Source organism: Sciurus vulgaris, assembly GCF_902686455.1.
Source record: "Sciurus vulgaris genome assembly, chromosome: 6".
NCBI lineage: Eukaryota > Metazoa > Chordata > Mammalia > Rodentia > Sciuridae > Sciurus > Sciurus vulgaris.
Window position 1 is genome coordinate 71,346,123 of NC_136466.1, and position 8,763 is coordinate 71,354,885.

The window sequence follows — 8,763 nt, forward strand, 5'->3', positions numbered from 1 at the left end:
CTGGGTTCAAGCCCTAGTACCAAATAATAATAATAATAATAATAATAATAATAATAATAATAATAATAATAATACAAGCAATCAATGTAATATACCACATCAATAGAACAAAGGGGAAAAAACACATGATTATCTCAATAGAGGGAGAAAAACAATTTGACAAAATTTGACATCTTTTCACAATAAAAACACTCAACAAAATTGGAATAGAAAGGAATTTCCTTAACATGATAAAGGGCACTTATGAAAACGCATATCTAACATGACTGAATGGTGAAAGAATGAAAGTTTTCCCTCTAAGATTAGAAGAAATCAAAGGTGCCATGTTTAGCACTCCTATTACTACTTTACTGGAAGTCTTAACCAGAGCAATTAGGCAATAAAAAGAAATAAAAGGCATCCAGATTTGAAAAAAAAAAAAAAAAGATGACACAATCTATATATAGAAAATCCCACAGAATTCACACACTCAAAACCCTATTAGAGGGACTGCGATTGTGGCTTAGTGGTAGAGTGCTTGCCTAGCATGTGTGAGGCACTGGGTTCGATCCTCAGAACCGAATAAAAATAAATAAAGTAAAGGTATTGTGTCCATCTACAACTAAAAAAAATTTTTTTAAACCCTAATAGAGATATTAAATGAATTAATCAGTCTCAGGTTACAAGAACAATACACAAAAATTAGTGTGTTTTTGATGCAACAGTAATATAAAATCCAGAAAAAAAATTGATAAATCAATAAAACAATTTTATCTACAATGGCATCCAAAAGACTAAAATACCTTAGAATAAAATCACCAAGCAAATAAAGGACTTTTACAAAAACTAGAAAACATTGCTGAAAGAAATTAAAGGAGACCTACGTAAATGGAAAGACATTCCTTGTTCATGGATTGGAAGACCTGGTATTTTTAGGATGGCACTATTCCTCAAAGCAATGTACAATTCAATGAAATTCCTGTCAAAAGTCCAGGAGCCTTTTTTTCAGCTACTGAGAAGTCAATTCTCAAATTTATGTGGAATCACAAGGGGTCCTGAATAGGCAAAACGATATCAAAAAAGAAAAATGAAGTTGGAAAGCTCATACTTCCTGATTTCAAAACTTAGTCCAACAGTGAATTGGGCGGCTGAGGCAGGACGATTGTGAATTCCAGACCAACCTCAGCAATTTAATGAGAGTCTCAGCAATTTGGTGAGGTCTCAAAATTTAAAAAAAAGAAAACTATTAGGGATGTAGCTCAGTGATAAAGAACCCCTTAGTTCAATCTCTAGTCCCCCACTAAGCCAAAAAAAAAAAAAAAGGAAAAAAACTATTAAACAGTGTGGGGTGGGCATAGGGATAAACATGCAGAAGGATTGAGTAGAATTGAGTAAAAACAACCTAAACATCTACAGTCAACTGATTTTTTGGCGGGGTACTGGGAACTGAACCCAGTGGTGCTTAACCACTGAGTCACATCCCCAGTTTTTTAAAAAAAAAATTTTTTTTGAGACAGGGTCTTGCTAATTTACTTAGGGCCTTGCTTATTCACTGAGGCTGTCTTTGAAGTCGTGATCCTCCTGCCTTGGCCTCCTAAATTGCTGAGATTACAGACATGTAATCTCACACCTGGCTCATCAACTGATTTTTAATGGGAGTGTCAAGATCATTTAATGGAAAAAGAAACAGCAAATAGTGTTGGACAGGTAGCTAATGACATGCAAAAGATTGATAAACTCCTACCTCTCTCCATATAACAAAATTAACTCAAAAATTATTAGGAAAACACATGGATTTACCTTCATGACCTATGATTTGGCAATGTGCTGTTAGATATAACACCAAAGACATGAACAACAAAAAATAGATAAACTGGAGTTCATAAAAACTAAAAACTTTGGTACATTAAATGACACACTATTGAGAAAGTGAAAAGACAATTTATAGAATAAGAGAAAATTAGGAAAACCATAAGTCTGATAAGACATAAGCATAAATACATATAAAGAGCTCTTACAACTCAACAACGAAAGACAATCCAATTTTTCAAATGGAAAAAAAAAAACAACTTGAATGTATGATTCTCCAAGAAACTATAAAAATGGACAAAACCCAAAGAAAAGATGTTTAACATCATTGGTCATTAAGGAAATACAAATCAAAAACACAATGAGATAACACATCATACTCTCCTAGCTATAATAAGTTTTTAAGAAAAGAAAATAACTAACGTTGGTAAGAATGTGGAGAAATAGGAAGCCTCATGCTTTGCTGGTGGGAATGCAAAATGATACAGTCATTCTGGAAACAATTTGGCAATCCTCAAAAAGTTAAACACATCAATCAGTTTCATTTTTTGTTATTAAAAACAAAAGGAATAAAAATATATATCCACACAGAAACTAGCACATACATATTTATACAAGCATTATTCATAACAACCAAAAGGTGAAAACAACACAAATGTCCATCGATGAATGATGGATAAATAAACTGCGGTAGATACATATGGTGGAATATTATTGGTCAAAAATGTAACAAAGTGTTGATTTATGCCATCACTTGGATGGACCTCAAATGTTTATGCTGAGGCAGGGAGGGAGGAGGAAAGTACTGGGAAGTGATATTGGTCAAATTATATTGTTATATTGTGTGCCTGTTTGAATGTGTAACAGCAAATCCCATCAATATGTACAACTATTGTGCACCAATAAAAAATGTGGGGAAAAAAGTGAGTGACAAGGGATGGGGAAACAGGATGGTTGATTCAGGCTGAGTTACAGTCCATGCAAAAGTGTAAGAGGTGAAAACAGCAGTCACTCAATAGGGCCCTTGGGAGGACCTAAGATGAGTTGAAGAGGGAGGAAGAGCTGAATCATGCAGAATCCTGCTAATGAATTTGAACTTGCCTGAGGACAATGCAGGGCAACTGAAAGAGTTGAAGCTGGAGCCTGCCATAATCAGTTTAGCACTTTATAAATTAGCCACCTTTAATCATATCAGACGGTGATAATCAGCTTTGCAGTCATGATCTGAAGGCCCTAGGATGAGGAAGAAAAAACTAGCTCTATTCAGTGTAACAGATCTCTAGGACCAAATCTATGTTATTTTATTTTCTTTGGAAAGTAATAAATCATTTATGGGAAGGGGCGAAAAAATATTTATGCTAAGTGAAATAATCCAGAAGCTGAAGAAATTGTTTGATTTCTTTCATATAATATATCCAGAATAGGCAAATTTATAGAGACAGGAAGTCGATAGTGGTTGCCCAAAGGAGGGAGAAGGGGAAGTAGAAATGATTACTTAATGGATCTGGAGTATGTTTTCAGGGTGATGAAAAAGTTTTGAAATCAGAGGGAAGTAATGGTTGCACAACAGTGTGAAGACACCGAACGCCTCTGAATGATGCACTTTAAAGGGGTTAATTACATGTAGTGTACATTTCACCACGATTTTTAAAAACCCAAAGGAAGAATATGAAACTGTAAAGAGTTACAAACCTCTTTAAGTGCTATAAATGGGATGTGTAGGAAGGTGTTGAATCCTGGAAATAGCCAACTCTGGGTGAATATTGAGTCATCACGGAGAAGGTGACACTGAAATTGCAACTGGGTTTTGAAAGGTGAAAATTCAGAGATTACAAGTGTAGGAAGTGAGAGAAAGGGGGTTCTTTTTAAAAAGGGAGAAAAGGAGTCAGTGATATTTTTGTACAGAGGGAACAGAATGGGCAAAGTCTTGAACGTGTGAGAAAAGAATCAAGAGGCACACAGAGAATTAAAACAGCAGGAAAGGAAGGCAGGATCTGCTGCTGAGGGATTTGGAAGGCCTTGTTAATGCCTATGGAGGAGGACTCAAGCAGGATTTATTTCTAGGAGAAACAGCATGAGCAACTTCTTTTTGCCCAAATTAAATCCTCTGGGGCTGGGGATATAGCTCAGTTGGTAGAGTGCTTGCCTCACAGGCAAGAGGCCCTGAGTTCTAATTCCCAGCACCAGAAAAAGAAAATTCTCTGTATCTTGGCAATATTCTCTTGCACTTGTTTTTAAAATATTCATTGATGTACTGCTTACTATGTGCCTTGCACTGTTTTATGCTTATAATAAATTCACTTACTCTTAACCATGTCTCTCAAAATTGAGGCTCCCTGAGAATTACATGGAAGTCTTAAAAAACAGAAATGAGGGTTTCTGATTCAATAAGTGTCGCGAGCAGCAGAGAGGCGAGTGACTAGGATTTGTTTCCAAACAAGTTGGCTTTATTTGATATACTCGGGATAACACAAACCTTAATATTCCTAATATCACACTTCAAGTAAATCGTATGGCAAATAAACACACCTCAATTAAATAGTCCAAAGTCTTCTCTGTCTTGTGGGTTCCCACGTATCTTAGTCGGAGAGAAGGTGACGGCTGGTCTCGGAACTTTCTCCTCCATGGTCCGAGGATCAAGGACAGGCAGGCCCCGCTGGTCCTGAAGCCGTCAGAGCAGCGGAGTCTCGGCAGTGTAGACGGATGATCGGTGGGGCTCGCGAACCTGGCTGACGCGGATTAGTCAGGAGATCTGGGCTGAGCCCAGGAGCTGTCTGAGGGGTGCGTTTATATATCCTTTTTCTTGGCTTGTTTCCAATTCTGGTCCAGATGGTGTCTTATCTCCCTGGTGCAGCGCTCTCGTGACACTTATGTCTTTTTGGCTTGCGGTCCACTAGGGGCTTGCCACTTATTCGTCAGACATACAAGTCTGCTCCTTTCAATAAGATAAGGGTAAGGTCTTAAATTTACTTTTAATCCCATTCCTAGGAGATGCTTCGTTCCTGGCCCAGGGAACACACTCTGAGAAACACTGCTTTATATCACCCTTATATAGAAGGTAGCATTATCATCACCACCATTCCCATTTTAAAGACATAGGGAAAAACAAAAACAAATAGAAAGTTAAGCAACTTGCCCAAGGCCATAGAGCTCTTAGTGATGGAACTGAGTGACACTAGCATATCTCTTAGTTCAGAGGTCACAAACAAGCAGACTTTAGTGCTGGCATTTTCAATCCTTGTTTGCAACCACTTTATATGTTATATATATGTGCATATATATAATATATTATATATATCACATAACACATGCACACACATGACCATAATCGATATCTGAGATTAAAAATTCAGAGATACTAACTGATGTTAAGAGGGTGGTTAAGGGAGAGTCTCTCTCTCTCTCTCTCTCTTTTTTTTTTTTGTATTGGGGATTGAATGCAGGGCTGCTCTACAGCCTTAGTCCTTTTTATTATTTATTCTGAGAGGAGGTATCACTAAGTTTCTGAGGGTCTCACTATATTGCCGAGGCTGCCCTTGAAATTATGATCCTCCTGCCTCAGCCTCCCAAATCACTGGGATTATAGGCATGCCACCACTATTCCTGACAGAAAAGTCTGTAATAAACTCTTTAGGCCCTTTCAGTGAAGTTTTATTTTGGTCCTACTAGGATGATGCCAAGTTCTAGAAATATAAAAATATCAACAAACAAAATAACCAATAAGCATGTAAAGAATACTGCAGTAAGAAAAAAAAAGACAAGACTGAATAGTCAATATGTTAATATCGACTGGGGATATAGCTCAGTTCATAGAGTCAAGCTCAAGGCCCTGGGTTCAATCCCCAGCACTTGCAAAAAAAAAAAAAATCTGTTGTTTTAAACATTTACTTTTTAAATAGGCAGCCATCCAAACTTTTGAGGGATTTTATTGCAATCCATTTTTGGCAGTAAGAGGAAAGTGACTATTTAGAACTCTGGTCAGATTTTAATCAACAAAGCAGTTTTTCATGAATGCTTAATGTCAATGTATGGTCAGTTCAGATTCTAGTATCGACTTGAGTATTTATGGAAGAATGACAATAGTAAGAAATTTCAAGATGCTAAATCATTTAAGATGACATAATTTTTAGGACAGTAAAGTATACTAATAAACTATAATAAATAAGGATTTTTTTTTTTTTTTGGTACCAGAGATTGAACCCAGGGATGCTTAACCACTGAACCACATCCCCAGCCTTTTTTATTTTTTATTTTGAGACAGGGTCTTGCTAAGTTGCTAGGGCCTTGCTAAATTGCGGAGGCTGACTTTGAACTTGCTATCCTCCTGTCTCAGCATCCCAAGTCACTGGGATAACAGGTATGTGCCACCATGCACAGCCATAAGAATTTTGAAAACGTGCTTCTTTCCCTTTATTGAACAAAACCAAGTATTAACTTGTTCTGTAAGTACCCTGGTTTAATAAAGATTTGTTGTATTTCAAAAACTCCAACTTTTTCAAAGACCAAAAATTAGTTTTTATCTGTCATGACAAAAATTCACCTTAGAAGCACATTCACACTTGTCCTTATAAGCACAAAAATTTTATTATGGGTCAGGGGATACTGGGGACTGAACCCAAGAGCATTTAACCACTGAGCCACATCCCCAGCCCTTTTTTGTATTTTATTTAGAGACAGGGTCTCACTGAGTTCCTTAGGGCCTTGCTAAATTGCTGAGGCTGGTTTTGAACCAGTGATCCCCCTTTCTCAGCCTCTGGAGCTGCTGGAATTACACGTGTGTGCCATCAGCTAAAAAAAAAATTTAATTTTTATAAATTATGAGAGTTAATAATATCTAGAGAAGACAATCTTGTTATGTATACTGTTTTGGGGCTGTCCCAAGATGAAAAACAATTCTTTCATTGTCCTACTTACTTTTCACATCTGAATCTAATTTGTAGTAACTCCTTGGTTTCCTTCCAAAAAACAATGTCTTCTTTTGAAAAGAGAAAAAGTTGAACAGATGGTTACCATATGACCCAGAAATTTCTTTCCTAAGTCTAAGAGAAATGAAAACATTCATCAATGCAAAAACTTTTACACAAAGCTTACAGCAGCATTATTCATAATGGTCAAAAGGTGAAGTCAACCCAAATGTTCATCAAGTGAAATCCATTCATTTATAACAAAGAATCTGGCCAGCAATTGTCCCCGGTCTCTAGGAGGTACATTTTTACCTCTGGTTGTATCCTTTCCTATACAACTGTAATAGTAAATACAGTACCTTGTTAAGTTTTGAGAATTATTTTAGTAAATTATTGACTTAAGGAGGTTGTAGGAACTTCCAAATTTGTACCTGCTGATCAGAAGTAAAGGTGTCCTGAGACCCCTCAAGATTGTAACTGACTTGAAGTAAGACCAGTCTTATATAGAAGAAGTGGAATTTTCTTGAACAACCTGATTCATTGAAATACATTAAGTAGTTCTTCCTTATATACACACACACACACACACACACATATATATATATATATATATATATACATATATATTTTTTGGGGGGGGGGTCCTGGAGTGCTTTACCAGTGAGCTATATCCCTGGCCCTTTTCATTTTTCATTTTGAGACAGGGTCTCACTAAGTTGCTGAGGCTGACCTAGAATTTAGGATCCTCCTACCTCAGCATCCCATGTCACTAGGATTACAGGTATGTGCCACTGTGCACAGCAACACCCCCTCATCTTTGGGGCATATTTTCCAAGATCTCCAGTAGGTGCCTGAAATGGCAGATAGTACTGAACCCTATTGATGATAGTATTTTTTCCTCTACATACCTATGATAAAATTTAATTTATAAACTAGGGATAGTAAGAGATTAACAACAATAATTAATAATCAAATAGAATGGTGGCTGGGGTTGTAGCTCTGTGATAGAGTGCTTGCTATAATGTGTGAGGCACTGGGTTCAATCCTCAGCACACAAAAATAAATAAATAAAATAAAAGCGTCCATCTACAATTTAAAAAAACATAATAGAATGATTATAATGTAATAAACACAACCATCATGATACATGACTTTAGATCTGATAACCAAGATGGCTACTGACTAACAGGCAGTAGTTTTCACAAGAATGAATATGCCAAACAAAGGAATGATTCACATCCTGAATAGGAGAGAATGAGGTGGTACTAGATTTCATCACTCTACCCAGAACAATGCGCAATTTTAAATCTATGAATTGCTTATTTCGGGAATTTTCCATTTACTATTTCCTAGTCACAGTTGACCTTGGGTATCTGAATCTTGGACAGGACAACTGTGTATCAGAGTGGGGGTGGAGGATTATTGTATGCAGTTTGTGAAGAGAAATGAATGAAAGAGGAGAATGAGAAACTTTGATTCCTGGGTGGATAACCACATGGTTACCAATCATATGCAACAGCAGCAGTACTGTGAACAAATTCTAGAGGCAAAAGTTACCAATGGAATTTAGAGATGACTAATCTAACTCATGGGGAATTGGGTAACTGGATGCATAAGAAAAATATAAACTAAACTAACAAGATAAAAGCTAAATATACAATCCCTTTGTTATTGTTACTCATGTTATAGCTAACATGACAGTGAAAGAAAATCAAGATGATATTCTGGCTAGACCATCTCTATTCTCAGGTTTCTACTAAAGGAATGAGTGGGAAAGAACATGGGCTGTTTAGATTCTGGATGACCTGAGGTACAGCCACTAGCTTTGGAGCCATTTCATAAGGAAGAGTCACGTGCTGAAACAACAAAGAACACTAGACTGACTGGCAAGGGAATGGGGAAAAAACAGTATGTAGTAAGAGTTAAAGGCATAACACATGAAATTGGATTGTGCAGGAATACGCTACTGGAAGACTGCAAGGAGATACTATACTCACCATATTTCCAAGAAAATAGACTTTTTTTCCCCTCTAAAAATGACTTGAGAACCAACTTGGAGGCTTCCAGATTC